The following is a 25,378-nucleotide window of genomic DNA, read 5'->3' as shown; positions in this document are numbered from 1 at the left end:
AATTACCTAAATTAAATTATAACAAAATAACTAATTAAATCTCAAAAATAAAAAGGAACAATTAATTTACTGCCACAAGTTGAATTGCCAAAGTCTGTTGTGAAACATCGCTGGAAATCAGGGATAATCTGGGGTGTTGATCAACTCATCCTCTACCTGCGCCCTATAGATGCCTTGGGTTCTTGAAATAGTTGCCATTTTTTCGTTGAATAATTTGAATACTACCACCTCTCCTTTAAAAACTCAAAGCTGTTGATCTCATAGCTAAAACACTTGTCATCGATTCCTAGCAAATATGAACGTCCAAGAGGAGATGCGGAGTCAGCTCTACAAAAGGTAGCATTAGCGTGATCAGCTTCTCTTAGCACATAATCGAGATAATTCCGCTCTAAAACACGTTCTCCTGCTCTTTTATGGTGTAAATATTCAAGCCCTGGATCTACCACATGATAATCAATATCAGATAACAATCCATTCCTCACAGGCAGTGGATCAACAGGAGGCAGAGCCTATCTCTAATACGCAAAAGCATATGAATCTAATGCTTGCAAAGCATAAGCATCAAGAAATGGCACACGTTGAGGCAATACTGTGTCAGGTTAATATAATGGAGGTTAGGGAACCTGATCAACAAATGGTACATGTCTTGCTGCTCCAACAAAATATTGCCAACCACAGTAATCAACTATTATATTGTAATTTATCCTATGTTGCCTGACTAATGAATCTGCATCTTTGAAATGCTTGTCTACCAAAGCCCCAGCAATGGCTAGAAGAACCAATTTTTGTGGATATATTGTTTCCAAGTTCCCACGAACTATTTGTAAGATTACTGTAGCTTCATCCCCATTGATGATACCAATCAACTTTGCCCCCCTTTCCCATACCTTGAGCCCGTCATTATTTCCTTCCCTGATAATTTTATTCTCACTTTGCAACTTGTTGCCAAAACCTATAGGTGACTGTCCATTTCCCATCAACTCATAATGTCCATCTCCATGGAATATTTCATCTATATTTTCCACAATGAGCATGTCCTGCCTTGTAGTATAAATAAGATGGGTTACCACCTCTTGTACCTTGCCTGCAACACTTGCATAAAATGCAAAACTAGTACAGATACTACAAATTACCTGACCATTCACCTGCAATCTGCCATCTTCATCAAGTCCAAATATCAAGACCTTCAACTTTCCATAATCATAAATAGGAATAGCATGCATCCATGGGAAATATGAAAAAAACCCCTTCAAATTGGTTGCCTTTTATACAGCTCTGCAGGTGCAAAATTTATTCCCTCTTTTGACATGTATGAAACAATATCACCATTCCCGAGTTGAATGAAAGCTTCACATTTTGTCATAGGATTTGTAGCAATGGCTACCACTGAGCTTTCTATAACAGTATGCATGGATGACTTCACAACCCAACCACCAGATGACAAACACCCTGGCTCCACCTCTTCCACATTGTTGCAAACAAGCTCCGTTTCAACAAGGATACTCACTTCATTATTTCTCTCACCCATTAGAGGACACTTTCTCTAGTTATTAGAAATGAAATCTGAATATAAAGAAGGTTGATCACCATCACAAGGCATTACCCCAAGAATAAGATAAGTGTCTAACCATGTTAGATGCCTGAGATCACTGAACTCTATTTTAATAAGACTGCTTGGATCAACATTTACACTTTCATATACAGTGCCTTCCAAATGATCCCACATATCCATATTTGGAAATTTCACAATACTTAAATTGCCATCTGATAGTCCTATAGCCAAATGACTCTCTAAACCTCTAGAAGTGAAAGCGACACTCTGAATAGTAGACTAAAACTTGACATTGAAGTGAGACATGGGAGGTGGCACAAGAGATAAAGATAGTGGTGTGACAAGCACATTCACACCATCAATCACAATGGCTATAGACTCATCATAAATAGCATTGCTCCAACAGAGATTTAGAAAATGAACTAATCCATATGCAGTCCAAAAAATAGCACACATTGGTCTTTCTGGGTCCCAGGCAAACATTAACTTGTTCTTACCCAAGTACCTCCATTATTGTTTCAGATACCAGTGATAATTACTAAAACTCCAAATTTGGATGCTAGACCACTCATCATATTTCACCAATGTAGCAAGCAGCTCTGAGTTATAGTTCCACTTCAACATATCAATTTTGGCTTCTGTTGTTATATATATGTTGAATGAAACTCTCTCCAGACCATTTTCTCAAACAAGGCAAATGAAGCACAATGTTTAGTTTTTCTTGTATTACAAGCAACAACCACTTTGGCTCTGCTGGGCATCCAATCCATAGCTTCCTCCATAAAAGCAATAGGTTGCAAAAGAGGAATGCAATGTCCTAGACTCTCTTTCCCAGATTCTGAGTCGCTGCAAGCCTTCAAAATTTCCTGAACAACCCAATGTCACAAAGTACTTTCCATCTCCTCGCCATGAAACTGGCACTTGAAAAAATGTACTGGATAAGCCAGAAATCCCATCTTTAGTACTCCCTATAGATAAAATATCCATGGACCAACTGCAAGAGCAATAAGCATCTAAAGAATAACAATTGAAAATTTGTGAACACCAATAGCCAAACCTTGAACTCTTCCAGTATCTATAGTAACAGTCAAGTTTTGTTACTTTAATTCCACCTTCTTCCCTTATTGATTTTAGTACTGTAGTTAGTGTGAGCACCAACACCATTACAATTACCCTCAATGGGCTTGGAGTTGAATGGGGTGACAACACCATCCATTTATGAAATTCTCTTAGAATGTAGTACACAACCCATAATTGATCACCAGATGAAATGCCAACTAAAAGCTTTTAAAGTGCTCAACATGATAAGAAGTTTGGCCCTCCGAGAACAATTTATTCACAACTAGAGTAATCAATGCTTCCCCAATAGATCGTTTTTCAAAATAATATCAATACTACTAGAAGTAAGCTCTTTCTATTGCTTGAACATTGAAGAACAACCTGTTGGTCGTGGACAATGTCTTGGATGTAAAACCAACTTGCTACATATATCATTGATCATTCTAGTCGAAACATCTTTGTTCTCCTATTTAATTAGAACACAAAGACAGAGTAAAGTTATTCCTTTGATGGAATACAATGAGAGAGAAATAACTATTGAAAAACAAATTATCTCCATATTAGCAATCTTTGTCACCCTTGCCAGTACATCAAGGGCCTTGAGACCAGAAATTGTAAACTTTTCACCAGCAATATCCCTGTCAACAATGTATAGTGCCCTCTACACAGATTCATGGATATCTCTTTCAATCAAGGCAGAACGAGTTCACCATATGTTGAGATGGGGATTAGCCACATGATAATAGACCTCAAAGACTATGTTCTCTCTTTCTCTATCACAATCTAGCCACAAGACCAACCACTGACATCTCCTAGCTTCTTCTAGATCATTCAATACCTGAACTGCTACATGGGAGATTTTTGACTCAACCATTCATTTGGTCATATCTTCTGATCCGGGAGCGGGTTTTTGGAGTGTGATATACCGTTGGAAAGTTCTTTTCGAGTTTCTCTTGATCAGTATACTTATGACATGTTTTGTGATGAATATCATGTGAAAAAAAATTGACAAAACCAGACATAGTAAGAGCTCATGTTGATCCCTGGTGACAAGCTGCGAAGACTGAAACTAACAGGATAGACTAGATTTGATTGCTAATGCATGTTTTATCCTTCATAAGTGATGATTTGGGTATGTCTGAAGTCTATAATTGCAGTGAAGTTATAAGTAAGTATTTGTAGATCTATTCGCTGGTTCACTTTGATGAAGTTGCATATACACGCTAGTTTAGCTCTTCCAAGTAGCATATGTAAAAGAAAAGCTTGATGTTCATGGGTGACTGATCTATCAGATTTGTGTTGCTGTTTTTGCTGTATATCAACGACGTCTTCTTAGACCTTAAAGTAGAATTGAATGAATAAGGAAATTGAGTCTGATTGATTGATTGATTGAGAAAGAAGGGTGATCCTTGTTGCTATCTATTTAGAACTCTATAATATGACAGTAGATCTTCAGAATGTCACTGATTGGTACAGTTTGTGGTTCAAAGGTTTTATGATTCAATATATTTAGAACTATACGCAGGTTGGGAAAATGGAAGTAGCGTATACACGTAGGTTTTCCTCATTGAAGGAGCATACACATTCTGACACATGCCTTTTGAGGTTACAGTTAGTTCTGGTTGTTGATGCAGCGTTTTGGGTTCAGATCTGTGTATTGGTTATAGTAATCTATATGTTCCAGTTGATTGGTTGAATTTGATTAAGTTTGAATGAATGGTTGATTAAGTTGTGTCAGAGGTTCAATGATTTTTTGATTTAGAGGTTCAAAGGTTTCAGTGATTGATTGTTTCAATTATATCAAAGATTGATGATTGGGTTTCAGTGATTGGTTGATGCAGATGTATTTGATGGTTGTGTTATAGTGGTGATTGATTTTGAGATTCAATGTTACTAATAGGTCTAGTGTGAAAATTGGATGAAACATGGCTTTCATATTGTAGTATTGTGTACCAGGAGCATCTAGTCTGGAAATTCATGAAACGTAGTCCCTGGAGGATACTGAGGGTTGGAGCCTTCAGTGAGGAAGTCGAAGCTTCTTGCCAGTCTTGGCTGGTGATTTGATCAGGGGGTTGGAGCTCCCTTCCAGTAGCATCTGGAGAATGAGTGAAGGTTGTAGCCTTCTGTAGGTCAGAGCCTACGTACTAGTAAACATATCGGCTAGTACAAGAACTAGGGGGTTTTAGCTCCCTTCCAGAAGAAGCTGGAGAATGGGAGAAGGTTGTAGCCTTCTGCAAGTGGGTGCCTGGGTACTGGCATGAGTCTGCACCAATACAAGATTGTAAACAGATTTTTTTATTATTGAAAGAAGACAGAGACGACAACAATAGGTGGTTTTCACCCACATTGGGTTTCCAGCTTAAATCTTGGTGTCCATGTGTGTTTCATATGTGTGATGGTTTATTCTATTATTACTACACATGGTTACTATTTAATGTTTAATAAAGAACTGATGTGGTGATTAAAGATCAACATGTGATGAATTAACTGAATCATAATTTCATTGGATATATGTTGGTTTCCTTAATAACAGTTGCGTGCGCACGCACATTCCCTTCACTGAAGTAGTGTATATAAATATGGTTATGGAAATGAAAAAGTTATTGATTCACCCCCCCTCTCAGTATTATTTCCAACAATTGTTATCAAAGCAGTTCCTTTGGCAGAAGCTTGATCACTTGAAGGAGATCCATGGTAACAATGGGAAAAAAATTAAAGAAGAAAGCACCCCAAAAGAAGAAGACATCTCAAAGGAACTGTGACAGTGGGAGAGATGATTGGCCTTTATGTAGAAGCAATTCTTCAGATTCAGAATCACCTCAAAATGAAGATGAACAAGCAAAATAACTATCAGGTATGAATTTTTTGTCCTCTGGTGATACATTTCTCTATTCATTTGAAGATAATGAAAGTGACAACGAAACCACTGCATTTTATTTCATGGGTGAAAGAGAAAGAAATCAGATAGAGGTAGAATTTTAAAAATTCCACAGACACAATTAGAGATCAACAAGATTTATTGGACAAAAGGAAGTGTACCTGCAAAGAAGGGATTACAAGGTTAAAGGCTCAGTTAGAGGAAGGAAACAAAGTAAGGAAACAATACGAGGAAAAGGAAGATCAAAGTCAAAGGTTGTAGGATGAAGTGACATCATTGAGAAATGAAGTGAATGGAAAAGACACAATAACCAATGAACTTATAGAAAGAACCAACTATTGTGAAGGTCTTGAAGCTGTGGCCGTTTCTCTAAAAGAAGATCTCAAAAATTTGAATAAGAAAAATGAAGAACTACTCCAAGCATTTGAAGAACAAGAAAATGAAGTTCTCGAATTAAGGCAACAAGTGGAAGAAGGAAGAAAAGTTGAAGAAATCATGAAGAAGTAGTATCTTGAAAAGGAAGAGCAATATCAGGTTGAGGTAAATATCCTAAAAGGTAAATTGGAAGAAAAGGATAAACTTTTATGATTTCAAGATAGTACTAAGATTTTGGATAATATTCTTAGTATTCAAAGGTCTCCTATCATCAAATTTGGTCTTGGTTTTCATGAAACTGTCGAAGGTGAATCTAGTTCACAACATGAGGCAGGGAACTCTAATGGAAAATCTGAAATGCTCAACAAGGGGATAAGAGGTCAACCCCATCAACAACCAAGGAAAGAAAGACTTCAAAGAAAATCATTTACTCCTAACCATGGAAGTGATAATCAAATCTTTCCTCTAATGAATAATGTTGAATGTTCTGTATGTCATAATTTTGGACATGTTGTATCAAGATGTAGAAGTAGAATGGTTCAAGCTAATAATCGTCACATCGAAAGATCATTAGCTTCTAGGTACTTTAAGGGATATTGTTTTTCTTGCAACATGTTTGGTCACAAAGCCATTGACTGCTTTAGAAGGAATATGAAACATGTGAGATGTTATGATTGTAACAAGTTTGGGCATATAGAAAAATAATGCAGGAGAAAATTTTGGCCAGCATACCAAAAGGAACAAACATCATCGCTCTCCAAGGTATGGAAGAAGAAGGAATTACAGACTGAAAGATGTGGCATAGCTCAGTATACAGACAAAACAGACTCAGAAGGAATTGAAAGTATGAAATTTCAGTGTCCTATTCTCATACGCATTTATCATGAAGACAAGTTGTGTATATTCGCAAGTTAGAAGTTGCACAATCACGTATATGTTGGTTTGATGAAGAAGCAATGGGGCAGACTCAGAAAAATGATTTGATATGGTTCAAACAATTATCAATTATCTTTTCTGTCTTGATGATTGATGACGACAATATGTGGATGTTATTTAGAAGCACTGTTGTTCATGACTTGATGTATATTTGATTCATGATGATGCCTTGATATTTCTTATTGATATATGCAATGATCAGACATCGCAGTGAACAGGTGGCATAGGTTCAGGGGGAGAATATGTTATACTACTAATAATGCATTGTTGGCATTATGTCTTTGGTACCTAACGATTTTTATCAATGGTGATGATTATTATATGGCTAAAGTGTTTAAATGATAAATCATGCTATGTTGCGGTTATGAGTTGCCTATGATGGTGATACTTGTATTGCTTGGGGTTACATAGTTGTTATTCAGATCAGATTTATGGGTGATTGTGAATGACTTTTTGATGATGCATACAATACATATATGATTCTTACATGGTGATCTTCATAAGGACAAGTAGAAGTACAAAGCTTGAGTGCACAACTTCATTTTTTGATGATGAGCCACTCATTTCTTTCATGTTGTTGTCATCACACCTTCAAAGATGCATAAAGTTCATATGGTGCAGTTATGATGCAGGATTCCTATAGTTCTTTGCTCTCACATGGTTGAGGATTATTTTTATTGATGGTATCAAGAAATATTGACCAATGAATATGAGCTCATGGTTTGATAGATACATATTGCTATCTCTTTGATGGATATACAGTATGCTGGATACATGGATGATTACTTAAGTTGCATATTGATAAATATTGTTGGTTGGCCAAGAGAATGGTGTTATTGTAGGCATGGCTATTTGAAGACATGGATATTCAGAGACATGGCTTAATGATGATGACTTCTTACTTTATGATGATAAGTTTGATACTCACACTTGTTGATTATCATGGTTGATGCTTATCAAATGTGGGATGTTCCCTAGTGATGATACATGGTTGATATATTGAGGGCTCTTGTGGAAAGATCATGCAGTTCTTGATGATGATGTTATGATTATAGATAATGACTATGGTGTTTTCACATACATATGATGTGAATGATTTTGTGTTACTGTTTGGACATGGAAGGTTATGATAAGGCTCTTTCTTCTAAGGAAATGAAGCAAGTTGATCTTGATGAGATCAAGAGGATGAGTTGATATCTATATGCGACATACTTTGTCACAGGTTGATGATATTTACCTTGTCATATATTGAAAATTGATGATGGACATATACATGTTGTTGGTCTGGATGTTGCTAACAGATGCTTAAGGAGCAGATCATATATGGTGTATGATAGTTGCTGATGACTATCATAATCTTGTTTAGATCTTTGGTATCTGTTATAAATGTCATGTATATCATTTGATGTAAAGGTCATATAAATACCCATGATGTAATAATTTGTCTCTGTCTTTTGTAGTCTTTTGATGAGTCCTTTTTTCTCATATGATGTAATTTTTACCCCCACTATGCATGGGAAGGATGATGTAATAATTTCTATATTTCAATCATGTATAAGCAATTGGTATATCCCCACTTGGTTGGGTGGATGAGTCAAATTTGGTATATCCCCACTTGGTTTGGAGATTGATGTATGTATGAGTCATTGGTGATAGGAAGGTAAAACTCACATAGTTGAGTTATAGAGTCATTTTATTCTTTTGGAAAATATTTTTGCAGATTTTGCATGTGCTCAGGGGGGCATGGATGGTTTAGTGCATCACAGCATGTAAAAAGGGGGAGTTTAATTAGAGAATTCAGCATGTGCCTAGGGGGAGCATGATCAATATTCTGTTGTTCAGATATGAAAGTATTCATTTTGGTTAGCCCTTTGCCATTGACATCAAAGGGGGAAAATATATTGGTCCGCCATCTCAGTATTATTTCAAACAATTGGTATCAAAGCAGGTCCTTTGGTAGAAGCTTGATCGCTTGAAGGAGATCCGTAGTAACAATGGGAAAAAAACTAAAGAAGAAAGCACCCCAAAAGAAGAAGACATTTCAAAGGAACTGTGATAGTGGGAGAGACGATTTGCCTTTATGTAGAAGCAACATTTTAGATTCAGAATCACCTCAGAATGAAGATGAACAAGCAAAAGAACTATCAGGTATGAATTTTTTGTCCTCTGGTGATACATTTCCTTGTTCATTTGAAGATAGTGAAAGTGACAACGAACAACTAAATTTTCTTTTATGGGTGAAAGAGAGAGAAATCAAATAGAGGCAGAATTTAAAAAGCTCACAAACACAATTAGTGATCAACAAGATCTATTGGACAAAAGGAAGTGTACCTGCAAAGAAGAGATTACAAGGTTAAATCCTTAATTAGAGGAAGGAAACAAAGTAAGGAAACAATATGAGGAAAAGGAAGATCAAAGTCAAAGGCTGCAAGAGGAAGTGACATCATTGAGAAATGAAGTGAATGGAAAAGACACAACAACCAATGAACTTATAGAAAGAACCAACTACTGTGAAGGTCTTGAAGTTGTTGTTTCTCTAAAAGAAGATCTCAAAAATTTGAATAAGCACAATGAAGAACTACTCCAAGCATTTGAATAACAAGAAAATGAAGTTCTCGAATTAAGGCAACAAGTGAAGAAGGAAGAAAATATAAAGAAATCATGAAGAAGCAGTATCTTGAAAAGGAAGAGCAATATCAAGTTGAGGTGAATATCCTAAAAGGTAGATTGGAAGAAAAGGACAAGCTTTTACGATATCAAGATAGTACTAAGATTTTGGATGGTATTCTTAGTAGTCATAGGTCTCCTATCATCAAATCTGGTCTTAGTTTTCATGAAACTGTCGAAGGTGAATCTAGCTCACAACATGAGGTAGGGAACTCTAATGGAAAATATGAAATTCTCAACAAGGGGATAAGAGGTCAACCCCATCAACAACCAAGGAAAGACAAACTTCAAAGAAAATCATATACTCCTAACCATGGAAGTGATAATCAGTTCTTTCCTCTGATGAATAATGTTGAATTTTTTTTATGTCATAATTTTGGACATGTTGCAACAAGATGCAGAAGTATAATGGTACAAGCTAATAACTGTCACATAGAAAGATCATTAGCTTCCATGTACTTTAAGGGACATTGTTTTTCTTGCAATATGCTTGGTCACAAAGCTATTGACTCCTTTAGAAGGAATATGAAACATATAACATGTTATGCTTGTAAAAAGTTTGGGCATATAGCAAAAGAATGCAGGAGAAAATTTTGGCCAACATACCAAAAGGAACAAACATCATCACTCTCCAAGGTATGGAAGAAGAAGGAATTACATACCAAAAGATGTGTCATAGCTCAGTATACAGACAGAACAGACTCAGAAGGAACTGAAAGTATGAAATTTCAGTGTCTTAATTCTCATACGTAGTTATCATGAGGACAAGTAGCGTATATACGCAAGTTAGTAGCTGCACAATTGCGTATAAGTTGGTTTGATGAAGAAGCAGTGGGACATACTCAGAAAAATGATTTGATATGGTTCAGACAATTATCAATTATCTTTTATGTCTTGATGATTGATGACCACATTATGTGGATGTTATTTAGAAGCACTTTTGATCCTCATAAGTTTTTGATGACTTGATGTATATTTGATTCATGATGATGCCTTGATATTTCTTACTGATATATGCAATGATCAGACCTCATAGTGAATTGGTGGCACAGGTTCAGGGGGAGAATATGTTATACTGCTAATAATGCATTGTTGGCATTATCTCTTTGGTACCTAATGATTTTTATCAATGGTGATGATTATTATATGGCTAAAGTGTTTAAATGATACATCATGCTATGTTGCAGTTATGAGTTTCCTATGATGATGATACTTGTATTGCTTGGGGTTACATAGTTGTTATTCAGATCAGATTTATGGGTAAATGTGAATGACTTTTTGATGATGCTTACATGGTGATCTTCATAAGGACAAGTATAAGTACAAAGCTTGACTACACAACTTCATTACTCATTTCTTTCATGTTGATGTCATCACACCTTCAAAGATGCATAAAGTTCATATGGTGCAGTTATGATGTAGGATTCATATAGTTCTTTGCTCTCACATGGTTGAGGATTGTTGTTATTGATGGTATCAAGAAAGATTGACAAATGACTATGAGCTCATGGTTTTCTAGATACATATTGCTATCTCTTTGATGGATATACAGTATGCTAGATACATGGATGATTACTTAAGTTGCATATTGATAAATATTGTTGGGTTGCCAAGAGAATGGCGTTATTGCAGGCATGACTATTTGAAGACATGGATATTCAGAGACATGGCTTAATGATGATGACTTCTTACTTTATGATGATAAGTTTGATAATCACACTTGTTGATTATCATGGTTGATTCTTATCAAATGTGGGATGTTCCCTAGTGATGATACATGGTTGATATATTGAGGGCTCTTGTGGAAAGATCATGCAGTTCTTGATGATGATGTTATGATTATAGATAATGACTATGGTGTTTTCACATACATATGATGTGAATGATTTTGTGTTACTGTATGGAATGGAAGGTTATGATAAGGTTCTTTCTTCTAAGGAAATGAAGCAAGTTGATCTTGATGAGATCAAGTGGATGAGTTGATATCTATATGTGACAGACTTTGTCACAAGTTGATGATATTTACCTTGTCATATCTTGAAAACAGATGATGGAAATATACATGTTGTTGGTATGGATGTTGCTAATAGATGCTTAAGTAGCAGATCATATATGGTGTAAATAGTTGCTGATGACTATCATAGTCTCGTTTAGATCTTTGGTCTCTGTTATAAATGTCATGTACATCATTCGATGTAAAGTTCATATAAAGACCCATGATGTAATAATTTGTCTCTGTCTTTCGTAGTCTTTTGATGAGTCCTTTCTGGTCATATGATGTAATTTGTACCCCCACTATGCATGGGAAGTAATTTCTATATTTCAATCATGTATAAACAATTGGTATTTCCCCACTTGGTTGGGTGGATGATTCAAATTTGGTATATCCCCACTTGGATGGGAAATTGATGTATGTATGAGTCATTGCTGATAGGAAGGTAAAGCTCACATAGTTGAGTTATAGAGTCATGTTATTATTTTGGAAAATATTTTTGCAGATTTTACATGTGCTCAGGGGGATCATGGATGGTTATAGAGTCATGTTATTCTTTTGGAAAATATTTTTGCAGATTTTACATGTGCTCAGGGGGAGCATGGATGGTTTAGTGCACCACAACATGTACAAAGGGGGAGTTTAATCAGAGAATTCAGCATGTGCCTCAGGGAGCATGATCAATATTCAGCTGTTCAGATATGAAAGCCTTCATTTTGGTCAGCCCTTTTCCCTTGATATCAAAGGGGGAGAATATCTTGGTTTGCCCTTTGCCCTTCATGTCAAAGGGGGAGAGTATTTTGGTGTTGCTTGTTATCTCTAACAGTTTCTACAGCTCGCAGTAATCAACACCAACATGGTTGCCATCAAGTCCAAAGGGGGAGATTGTTGGCATTATGATGCATGTTTTGTACTTGATGGCAACCTGTTAGGTAGCAGAGGTCCCGCGTAATAGTTTTGGGGCTCAAAGCCCACAATTTTGGGAAAGATATGGTAAGGACTCTGCAAAGTGCGCAGAGCGTGAATTGTAAATAAGTTAATTCAAAGGGTTGTCCACCAAAAAATAATTTAAAATAATAGGAAGTAAGTTGGCTTGCCCATGATCTACGGACCATGGGAACGTATAAATAGAGCAAGGCTCTAAGGGTAGAAAGTAGCTTTTAGCATGTACTTTTGGATCTGAAATGTAATGGGTTTTTGAGGAGCGAAGTCTTGAAGCGTCTGTAAGTCCAAGTCAAGGGTATTGGTAGGTAGATAGAGGCTCTGCAGCTGTGTGTACAAAGGCCTAGTAGAGTCCGCAGCTATGTGTGCAGACCCCCCTAGCTGAGAGCGCAGGGTGGATCTAGATGTATTGGTGAAAGAAGTGAATAAAGATAAGTTAATTCTGAAATTCTGTGTTAAATCTGAATTATTGCGGATCTGGCTAACTTATGGTTGATATAACTATTTGATCTATGTGCTTATCTTTATGTTATGAGTTTATACAAATATGTATGTTTTCTGGGTGTGCGAACTGGTTATTTTTGTTAAATGTTTGCTTAAAGACCATAAAGTAGATCTAATCTATAACAATGCATTAATAAGTATTAAGGATTTTCCTGGGTCCGGATCTATGTGGAGCAGAGTGGCGCGTAGCCATAGAATGGTGTGCAAACCTTCCAGACCACATCAAGACATCCCAAGGGTGTGAAAACCTGGTTCAAGCACCGTCCCCTGCTACATCGAGTGAGACCTCAGTCCGCGCTCCGTGGGCGATTGCCGAAAGGGCCGGTATCTATAGGATTTGCTTGGCTAAATAACTCTTCTGAACCTAGGTCAGGCCCATATAAGCTGACAAATGGTTCCGTTGCTAGGAATAGGATCTGCCTAAGGGATGTCTGATGTTGGAACACTGGAATCCTACAAAGAAAGAGCTTGAAGATTAGTTGGATCAGAAGCTTCACGAATTCGTGGTTCAAGAAAATAGAAACTCGCAGATATCGGAGGAAGTGTGGTTGGATCATTACATATACACAGATATCCACGAAATATTCTTTGTAACATTCTCAATAGAGTTGTACGAGTGGATCGCGAGGTTAGCCGACAGTGTGGGAAGGTGTAGACTAGATCAACCTATTGTGTGGACCCCAGAATTGTTGCGCGGGCTAGAAGCATCCGAAGATAAAATCACACATGCAGTAGATCAATAATTGGATTGAGTAATAGGACGGTTTATTACTGAGTTTGTGATAGACACAACTGTGAGTTATAGCGAAGCAGAAAGGCACTTTCTCCAGGGACCCCGGGGTAAGTATATTAAATCATTGAACACTTGGATTAAGATGTTGTTGTGTGAAAAATAGATTATGCGCATTTATTGATTCTTGGCGTAACGCAAAGTGGAAGAGGCTACAGAGGAACCGAAGGATTAGAGAACAGTCCACTAATTTCTATTTCACGGGAGAGCGAGGAGGAGCTTGCGAGGTTCTCTCCAAGAAGCACGGTCCGATTGATTAAACAACGCTTTCCACTGATACCACGTCCATTTATGCCATCACCTACTTCACTGATGTCAAATCCATCTTCATCCACTCCACCTCCACCACCGAAGGATGGGATGGTGAGCGCAATCAAGTTGCCGGTATTTAAGGGTGCAGGAAATGAGGAACCAGGTCAGTTCTGGTTTATGGTAAGGGTTGTATGGGAAGCCCAAGGCATAACAGATGATAACATAAAAAAGGCTACCCTGGTTAGCACGCTGTAGAACCATGCGTTGAAGTGGTATATAAAGTACTCAAGCGATCATCTGAATGTGGGAATAACGGCAATCCAGGACGCCTTGAACAAAGAATTTGGTCGACCAAAATCAGAGACATAGTCAGTCATTGGGTTCAAAGAGATAGCGATGTTACCAAGTGAAACCCCGTGGGATCTGGATCAGAGATTAAAGAGCACAATCCGTGAGGCTAACATGACATTGACAAATGTGCAACACTGCGTGTGGTTTGTGGCGTCCTTAACACCACATCTAAGGACGGCACTATCACAACAAAAGATCTCAACCCAAGCTGAAGCATTAAAGACCGCGATGAGATTGGACGAAACCCCAATACAGGATCTAGGGTTGAGAGTTCAGCAAATCCACGTTCAATTACAAAATGTATGCTTAGAGATGCGAAGTTTGGAACAAGGACAGGCGCCGTGGTCAGAAGGGCACGAAGAAGTATGGTGCATCAAATGTAAGGGCCAGGGCCACAACAAGGAACATTGTCTGGTCTTTACGAACTATGTGGTGGCAGGGGGACCAATATCATTGCGACCAGAGGTACAAGTAAGGCCAAACGCGACGCCTACACTTTGGTGCGTGATATTTTATGTCAGGAGGGAGGAAAGCATGCCACGGACAACTATCATCTATTACAAAATCTGAGACAACCCCCCCCAAGCAGTTATTTTGCAACTTTTGTAGGATTATGGGCCACGATGAAAGAAACTACCGAAGCTACAAGATGTTGATGGATTGAACACCTGCTTATAGCATGCAGATGGAGGTGTGTGGGTAAGATCCTACCGCAGCAATAGCGTGGGGTAGATTCCAAGGACGCGGATGGGGCCGAGGGGGAATGTGACCCGGACGAGGACGAGGACAATTATTCTACTATAATTGTGGAGGAACGGTGCACTACGCGCATGATTGAATGAACCCGACCAGACCCTGTTGCCTGTATTGTTACCAATTTGACCACAAAGCAGTCAATTGACCCACGCTAATTGCCCAGATGCGGGAAAAAGGAGTTCTTCTGGCTACCCCCACTCAAAACAACCAAATGATGAAGGCTGAACCACGCGCGGAAGACCCTAACGTGAATATGATGCTTAGAAGTGGTGCAACTACATGAGAATATAAAGGGAAGCAACCTGAGGAGGTGTTGTGCTCTACAACAACCCCCCATTTCATATCATTCTATTCACAAAACTATCATATGAAATGGGTCCCTTTAGAGTTTGATTGGTATCAATTTTGTATTATTTAAAAGGGTCCGGAAACCAAATGATAACATTATAAAACCATTTTTGAAAAATCCCATTTTCATCAAATAAATCAATCTTTATCATTGTGATAAAGCGATCGTAAGATCGCATATCGCAATGACATAAGGTACATAAGTAAGTGGCACATTGGTTTCCGCCGATGCGATATCGCTATCGGCTATCGGCAATACTCTATGCACATTTTTAAAGCGCCCCCATGCCATTCGCCCCGATGCGATGCAATATCGCTATCGGCAATCGGTGATATACTATACATGTCTCATATGATGCCAATACTCCCGATGCGATGCGATATTGCTATCGGCGATCGGGGTTTTCGAAAGGTGTCAATATAAGAGGTTAAGCTTTCCCCGATGGCCGATTGCGATAAAGCGCAAATTTCAAAAAGCCGTTAAAATGAAGAGATATCACGATCAATTCATATTTAAAGCTCGATCCGCCCAACAATGATTCACCTGCGCTCAACCGCCAAAACATCTACAGCACGCTTAAATGAATCATTCGACCGATTAATGATATAATGGGCATTTAAGGGTTGGCAGGTTTTAAACGACCATTTAATGTAATTGTAAGTCCTGAAATCTTCCCATGGATTGTATCCGCGCTCATTTTAAAAGTTAATCTCTTATCACGCATCGGTCGATATATCTCATCCATTGAAGTTTCATTGCCAATTCTCTGTGTTAGGATTATTTTCGCTTTTGCGCAGAATTCATCCAAAGGAGAAAGCTCAAACAAAATGGGGAAGAAATCCAAGAAGACCACAGGCGCTTCTGTTGCGCCAGCCGCAGGACAAGCTGTCGCTGATCCCTCAAACAAAAAGAAAGGATTGATTTCAGATACCACATGTTCTGGTCTCGGAAGAACTACTTGGAAAAGCACCTACAACTTGATTGAGGTTGAAGAACCCAAAGTGACAATAGTAGAAGCTACTACAGATTCTACTCGGAAATCTGATGCCACTCAAAGGACTTAGCTGACTCCTTCCTCCATCGGATAGCAGGTAGTGAACAAATTCTCCCATACCCAGATGTAGTGCAGTGGGCAATTGAGGAAATCCCAATCCTGGATAGAACCTTCAGCACCAGAGACGGGAGAATTTTCAGGTCGTTCAAAGCCGATGATCTAACGCAAATGTATCATTTGCCTGAGCCAGAGAAGACATACAATAAGGCGTTCCTGGAAAAATTCCGAAACGAGAACGAAGTTGAATCCGAACCCATCCAGGATTGGAGACAAAACCCAGCTAAGCACAAACATGAATCTTCTGGTAAGTACTCGGTTGATTCCTTCGCTTCTCCTTATTGCTACGCTGGAATAATGATGTGTAGATTGTGGGGATTGCATGACTCTTCTAATTTCACTATAGAAATGGTTCCCTTAATGGAAGCTGCATGCAACAGTATAATAATGGATTGGGCCACTATTCTCTCAGATAAACTAGCCAAAGCTGTTCTTGAGTTTAGGAATAAGACTCGCATCTCTGAAAGGATAATTCCCCCATTTTATTACAGTGCCTATATTCTAGATACCTTTTGTTTCAATTCTGAATTTCCTGTGCTCGGCTAGAGGTGGACGCCACAAGAATCCATGCCTATTCACATTTACCACCAGAAATTGTGGAAATCCTCTTACAAACACCATCTGTACCAAGTCTGCAATGGCTTTATGTTGCCTATTTATTATTCCATTTTTGATAAACCCATTCCCAAGATTTCCTACCAAGCTGGAATTGATTTAACAGTAGTAGGGAGATGGTTTGGAGAGGAGAAGTTCACTTATATAAGAGTTTTCGGTAGCCAAGCCGAACCTCATGTTCTCCCTTTATACATATCGGATAAACTATTGGCAAGGGAAATCTCTTACCAGATTATTGCTGAGAGTGTTACACAGACTCTCAAGAAAAATAAGAAGCAGGGCTGGCCCTCGTTTCCTTTGAGATGCGGTGTCTATACTCTGCATGATCTCAAACATGCAGAAAAGGAAGCTACGAAGATTAAATCATTAACTCTTGCGACTCTCCCAAATAGGTAATTTGACCCAAACAAAGTTGCCTATAATGCACTAGAGCAAGCCAAATTGTCAAAATTTGATCATAAAGAAGATATGTTTGACGACCTGTTCTCTTCAGCTGAGTCAATAATGCAGGTTAAATCATTGGCCAAAATGAAATATCATGATGAAGGGTTGACTGAATTTAACACACTTAGAGAACAGAGGTTGCAAACTCTGCCTCTAGATCTACTAGCGACAACCCCAACGACATCGTCAAGCGAGCCTGATCGGCAACAATCAAAGGAACCTCCAGTTACAACAAAAGAACAAGAGAAGCCACAGGAGGAAAAACAGAAGAGAGAGCAGGAAAAAGTGCGGGAGGAGACCCAAACTAAAAAGGCAACAGACACACAGGAAATCACTTCACCACAGGTTCTAAGTGGAACCAGCGGCCCACCCATTTCTAAAGAGGTAGAGATAATACCAAAGGACCCCTCTGACCAAATCATTTTGCAGGTAGAAGATATTCCTCCCCTGGATGTCTTCTACAGCCCAAGGCATAAAGCTGTGGTTAAGCGACAAAGGAAAAGAAGAAGGACTGATCAACCTTCCCTTTTACTAGAACAGACTGTCATGGGCAATGTGGTTTGGAAGGAGGAATTTGACCCCTCCGATGACCTGACAAAACTGTCACAATATGTTGGAGCTTATTCGGTAGCGACAATAGATAAGGCATCGGAGGTAAGCCTTTTACTGAAAGCAAAGGATCAGGAGATTTTCTCGTTACAGGCACAGCTAAATGAAGCAAAACAGAAAGCGGAGCAGGCAGAGCAGCAATTGTTGATGCAACAACAAGTGAACAGTCAACTAACTCAACAATTGCAGGCAGAAAAACAAAGGATTGACCAAAGCGCAATCCAGAAGCAAAAAGAATTATCAGAGGCATTGGCACAATTGAAGGTAGCGAATGAGAAAATGGTGAAAACAAAAGATGAGCAAATTGCTCAATTATCATCACAGCTCGAGAAAACAAAGGGCGTTCCACAAGTGGCTGAATTTAGAGCAGAAGCATTACAAATAAATACTGCATTAATATCCCAAATTAAGCTTCTGTGTCAACAAATCGCCCAGGCAGAGCCACTATGTGAATTAACGGCATCCATAATTAAGCAAGTAGACAAGGCCAGGACTGAATTGGATCAAGCTGAAGAAACGATAGCTGCATTTCTCGACTAGAAAGATTCTGATCAAGGACAAGCGGTGAATTTACCCAGGATCTTATAATCACACAAAGATATACTCTTCATAGAATGGCAGTCCCAGTTAATGAAAGCAGAGAGGGCGGTTTCAAGATGTAAATCAACTTCTAGCAATTTAGTTGAATTAGTCAATAACACTCTCTACTTATCAAACATGATTTCCCAATGCACACCAGGAAAGTTGACAATGATGAAAACATTGGAGCAATCATGTTATCCAGATCTAGAAGAAAAGGGGAGATTAATCGCTGGGATTAACAATTTAACCTGGGACACTTATTGGTTCTTCTTGGTAAAGCCGCACACACAGAGAGCTGCCCTCAAGTGCCTTACGGATGCAATCGGGTATATTATCCCCGATATTCAGGATGCCACCTATGCCGCCCAGCTCAGCTCGCGCCTCAACAGACCACCTGAAGTGGAGCCAATGCTTGTGATAAGTCAGCTCAGATTTAAAGTCAAGCAGCCTACATGATGATTCATGTCACCGACTGCCAGATTGCTGAAGAAAATAGGATCAAAATTTATTGATACCAATTAAGTAGGATTTCTGTTTTATAGATAGGTAGATTAATTAAGTATTTATAGACCCTTTCATTGTTTTGGAAAGGGTCGTAAAGTTTTGTACCTGACTTAAAGACTGAAGTTGCACTATTGTGCTTCAGCCATATTCTTTTATGAAACTGGACCAGTTGTTCTAAATTTGACAAGGAAACTTTTTATACAATTGTGCACTATTGTCTTTGTTTGAAAGTCTTTCTGCGTTGAAGGAAGAATCACAAGTAGCGATTGATATTGGGAGTGTCAAGCAGCTCATATGGTATTTCTATCTATGTCTGAATTCATTCCTTTCATATGAATTGTTATTTGATTATCTTTGCTATTGTCGATTATATGTATGCGCTTTAACAACAGTTCTGTATTCCTTCCACTATTGGATGTTTATGGTGTGCTTTCCTTTTAATCATATATGTGTCGATGATATAAATGACAAGTGTAGTAATATTGCTTTAATCGCTTTGCTTAACTATTTAAGTAAAGTAATTCTTGAATGCATTAATGTCTATGTCTGTTAGATGGAGTCATCTATATGCCTGTCTATAGACATAGATCATCAAGCACTACAATTCAAAGCTCAATATTTCCCGGGATAAGTCATAGTTCTTGTATTTTTATTGATAAATTTAGTTATTCGCCTATCATTAGATTAGTTAATCAATTATTCATTCATCCCGTGTATCCATTTCTGGGAAACTGGTCCCATTATCCCCAGTCGAAGCCATCATTCCAAACGGAAAAGGAGCTGTACTAAGGTCCGGACCGGGTGGTTATCCCCAATGTTGTTGCAGCGAATTTTGAGGCATCAACAAGAGGATGCATGGGTTTTCAAGGCTCCTGCAAAACAACTGGAGTTTGATCTAGAGCGTGCGAAGGAAACATTTATGGAGGCCAAGAAGAACTTCACAGAAGCTTCCACTTTGGTAGCACGGATCAAACAGAGTTAGAGATGGATACTTCTATGCTAACTACCTTCTTAGAGACATGCATGAAGCTACTCTGGGATACCAAAGTGGTGAAGGGAATGCAAGAGTTAATAACTAGGTGCACAGGATCGATCGAACCTCGAATGGTACAGAAGTTGGGAAAACATGCATTGCGAACGAGGCGGGAAATGTGATTGATTGCCCAGATTGGCGACTATGAGATGGACCAAGTTGTTCTGGACCTAGGTTCAGACGCAAATGTCCTACCTAAGCAAACCTGGGAGTGCATGGGCAAGCCCGCACTACAATGGTCCACTATCCAGTTGCGGATGTTGAACCAATAAAAGATCTTTCCTGTGGGAGGACTACAGGGAGTTATAGTAGACATCGACGGTGTAAGCACACTAACCAATTTTGAGGTCATAGAGATTGTGGATGACAGTAACCCATATCCTACATTATTAGGGATAGACTGGGCAACAAATATGAATGGAGTCATCAACCTAAAGAAACCAAAAATGATATTCAAGAAAAAATCTCTCCACATAGTGGTTCCACTAGACCCAGCCGAAGGATCACGTTATACTGAGCCAGTTTGCAACGAGAACAACGATGATGAGCTAGATTGTATTTAACAGATCACCACACAGGATCAGGATCGAGTGAATCCGACCACGGATGGATGAATCTCATTGGATCGTGATAGTTCTTGCACATCGGACTCAGATGAAGAGATTGAGTGGTGGTAGAACCGATTGCATGAGATAACGACACTAAATTGTAATATGATGGTTAGATCGTTATGCCGTGCAACAATGGAAGCAAGGGACAAGCCAACAGATGAGGATGCCACGCAGGTGGAGGCACTAGTCGACCAGTACGAAATGATGATTCTGAGACAAAGGCTGCAGGATGACCCAGTGGATACACTGTGCGCAATGATTGTCCATGAATGGAGCACATGCCCATAGATTCGACAAAAGTCGTGTGGATATTAGAAGCAGGTATGCGCAAGGGTTAGGGGGAAATCCCATTTGCTAGCAGCCCGTCACAAAGTCAGCAGGGGAACAGGGGGAAGTTTGCTCAACGTTTGCTCAAGAAAACGACCCACCGGGAAATTGCAGATACCACGGGTTCAATGGGCCTATACCAGAAGGGAGGCACATATGATTGTGTCAACAAGTAAATGGAGAGGAGCCCAGAATAAGTAGGGTAGCAGCAGGCCTCGCGAAATTGAGAAACTATGGGCATGGATAAGGAAGAAAAGCACGCTAGTGGATGAAGGAAGCATAAAAATGAAAGGTAGTGATGCTCACAAAGGCCGCACGAGTCTGTGCATAAGGAAATCAGGCCAGGCCGGGTATCCCGCAAAACACAAATGCACCACGACCCTACTATCATGGCTACGCCCACACCTACAGAAGGATACACCCCACACAATGGTGCATGAAGAGATAATGGCTACAAAGACACTCGGAAGGTGCTCGCAGCCCGGGCTAGCAAGGAAGTTCTGAAATTGCACCAGGGATGCGACCACCTAACTAGCTGTCGGAAGCACAGTCCTAGCGCCCCAAGCAATTGAAAGAGGGCGAGGGACTATAAATGAGTCTGTGGGAGGCCGATGACACAAAATGATTCTCTACAGAGTCATTTGGTCATCAACATCGCGGTGGCACCTGGGTGACAGTGCTATCATGCAAAAAAGTCGAGAAGTGATCGTTAACACCACTATTCCTGACAAGAAATTCAAGTTACGTCAAGGAGGAGCGACCGGCGGGCCATTAAGATGAAAGTTTTGAGCTAGATACGAAAAGATCTACTGCATAAATGATGCTAATAAGCTGGAAGGGGAGGGAAGGGATTCATTCAAATTTACATGTTCATCTAATAACCTCTGTATGGCACTGAGATGTTTGGGATTAGAACCAGTAACAACCAGCAAACACTCGGCTACCAAGGTTTCCATGAGTACCATGGCGAGAACCCGAGCACGGTTCGTGGAAGAACTATACTCAACCCAGGAGGCACCAGATGAAGCCACCACGGTCCCCAAAGTCCAAAAATCCCCATGCACATCGCGGTCTTGGGAAATAAGCAACCGATAGGGCTAGTCAGGATATCTTCGAGGTTTAATAAGTTATCAGGAGCTGAAAAGGGCAAAGCAATCACCACTGAACCTGAGGAGGACGACAAAGATTTGCAAGCGTTGATCATTCAGATTGACGCACAAGATGAGGATGAAGAGGATGCTTTCCAAATCCTGTCACGACCCCCATATATCCCCCCATGGGCTAGCACGGTCAAGATACCAAAGGACGTGGATGCTGCAAAGAATACGCTCCAGAACCCGCTTCTTTCGGATGAGATAAGGTTCGATGGGCTGCCGCTGGGCCGAGTCCTGAGTATCAATTTCGAAGACTGGGACCTTGTAGATAGCGACAAGTTCCCCGAATTGGCTGAAGACAAATTACTACCATGAAAGTGGTTACTAGGTGTGGAGAAGGTGGGGTTACTTACCCTAAGGTGGATGCCTCACTATCACCGCACGACCCTCACCATCTGTGTTATCCGACAGTTACTATGTCTAGTGCATGATGGGTTTCTCTGGTTTGAGGAGCCGATTTCAATCATAGCTGATTTAGTACACGAGATTTTCCACTTGTCGATAAAAGGGAATGACCCCACAAACATAGCTGGAACAACTAGCGATGCAGGTCATGCCGAAACAATGAAGGCTAAATATAAGTTGGAGAAGCAGAAGCGAGGGTATGCAATAACAAGCATCAAAGACCGAGGGGTGTGAATTGCTACCCAGTTACTAGCTGGTAAACTAATGAGGAAATGTCGTGCAGATGAGGTGCTAGCTCTCGTCATTGCGCTTGCAGAACAATGCGCGACAGGGGTTCAACTTAACTGGGCACAGTTCTTATGCGACGAATTTTTGACAAACTATCAGGAAGCATAGGATAAAGGTAAGACATTTTATTATGCATGGTTGCTACTATCAATCCTTCTGGTTGTAGGAGAACTATCGCAAGGTAGCCAGTTTCCCAACATTGAAGACAGCCTATCAGAAGCAGTGCGGTATACTTCGCTCTGGGCTACGAAGGACGTAGCGAGGGCTTCTGACATCAGGGTTTTTTGGAACTTCATGGAGGGCACTATCCAGATACGGATCACTCATAGGCCACGTATGTCTCCAACAATCTACAATAATTTGCAAAGCACAACCGAGTTCAAAGCAGACATGCATAAGTTATATATCCAGGAGCGGAAGGATCCGAAGTGAGCATGGGTCATGCTTTCGTTCATGGCAACAGACGATGCTATTTATGTGGTGTTAACAACATGGCCCCCAGAATGGTGCACCCCAGCCAAGGTTGTACTAAAAGGAATGGAAGTGCAGTAGCATAAAAAGGACCTCTAGCAGCGACTCACTAACTTGGCAGAAAAGGCCCATCAAGGACAATAGGCAGCTTCGCAAAAGGAAGCACCTAAGGAAGTGCTAGCTGAAGGAACCATGACAGATCAGGAAATGGCCTCAGACCACAATATGCAACAGGAGAAGGAGATACAGGAACACACGGACCATCTTACCGAATCAACCCCTGTTAAGCGACCGCACAGCACGGAATCACCGCACACACGCAAAAAATAAAAGACTTCCAAAGCTTTGGAGGAGTTTCTTGACAGTAGAAAACCACTAAGTAATGTCCCTACCGATGCATTGACAAAACTGATCACTAAGCAGACAATTATATTAGGGAGATCTGAACACAGTTGCAGGCGTTACAGGTGTGACCCTCGGGCGAGGTAAGCCTACAATTAACTGAGGGCACAGCTGCAGCTGACCAAATGGTGCGTACCAATACAATGAACACCTTAGCGTTGCTAGCAGGCATTGTCTTGGCTGAACTAGAGGGGAATGTGCAATGTTGGGGATTGAATCTGGCCGCTCTTTCTAGAGAAACCTTATACCAACTACAGGATGGGGTTACCACTGAGCTTCATGCCTGGGAAGGTCGTGCCCTTCAAACAGTGATGGAGCACAAGGAAAATCTGGAGCAGGTCAATCTCCAGCGAGATGATTTGATCTCACACACCCAGGAAGTGGAACAAGTCGTGATGGCTGCTTGCACCAAGGTCCTGGAGTTAGCTATCCTGGCCGAACTTCCAACCACTGACAAGATTCATCGCATGGCCACAAGATTCCGTATGGCCCAAGAGGAGGCCGCAAAGGCTCAATGGGAATTAAATATATAAATTGCAGAGCTAAGACTGAAGGCACAACCGACAACACCGTCGGAAATCTGGGAGCAGTACTGTGGTGAAATTAAAGCAGGATTGGAAATGATAAAGTGCATTGTACGAGATTTCTTGGGAATGTTAGATCAGTCCCTCCTTACGCTCACCGCCCTCTAGGAAGATCCAACCATACAATAGGTAGAAACTGAAGCACAGGAATTGTAGTAGGCTTATGACACAGTCTGAGGGACTATGTAGACGGTTGCTATCATGCAGCGGTTAGTTAAAATAAAGGAGGCCCAGGCTCTCAAGGCACAAGTTGACGTCGCGCGGCAAAAGGAGGCAGTGCTTAAGGAATACATCTAGCCTTGGATTGATGAAGCATTCACGGTCTCCATAGCCATAGAAGGAAAGATAGTGCACATGCAGGTAGTATGTGATCCCGGACAGGTAACTCCAAGTGATACGGATGCATCAGTAGCTCGCGTAGAACAGGTACAGAAGCTAGCGGCCGAGTGTGTTGCAAGCACAAGCAACATGCAAAAATTGTTGAACGACCTCTGTGCGAAGATTACCAGACCAACCAAGTGACTCGGGATGAGTCACGATGATTGTGTTGGGGGACTGTTGGGTAGCAAAGGGCTTGCATAACAATTTTGGGGCTCAAAGCCTGCAATTTTGGGAAAGGTATGGTAAGGACTCCGTGAAGTGTTCAGAGCGAGAATTTTAAATGAGTCAAGTCAAAGGGTTGTCCGCCCAAAAATAATGTAAAATAATAGGAAGTAAGTTCGCTTGCCCATGATCCGTAGACCATGGGAATGTATAAATAAAGCGAGGCTCTAAGGGTAGAAAGTAGCTTTTAGCATGTACTTTTGGATCTAAAATGTAATGGGTTTTTGAGGA

At 40.1% G+C, this 25,378-nt stretch overlaps 1 pseudogene; it reads right to left on the bottom strand.

Moving 5' to 3' along the window:
• Positions 1-221: 221 nt before the first annotated feature.
• Positions 222-22,205, bottom strand: LOC149228765 (elongator complex protein 1-like; annotated as a pseudogene).
• Positions 22,206-25,378: the final 3,173 nt, after the last annotated feature.

This window comes from Pinus tabuliformis, chromosome J (genome assembly GCF_031772625.1).
Source record: "Pinus tabuliformis cultivar Carrire ecotype Pingquan chromosome J, CPIR1, whole genome shotgun sequence".
Classification (NCBI taxonomy): domain Eukaryota; kingdom Viridiplantae; phylum Streptophyta; class Pinopsida; order Pinales; family Pinaceae; genus Pinus; species Pinus tabuliformis.
The sequence above is the reverse complement of the archived record's forward strand: the minus strand, read 5'-3'. Positions and strand labels throughout refer to the sequence as shown.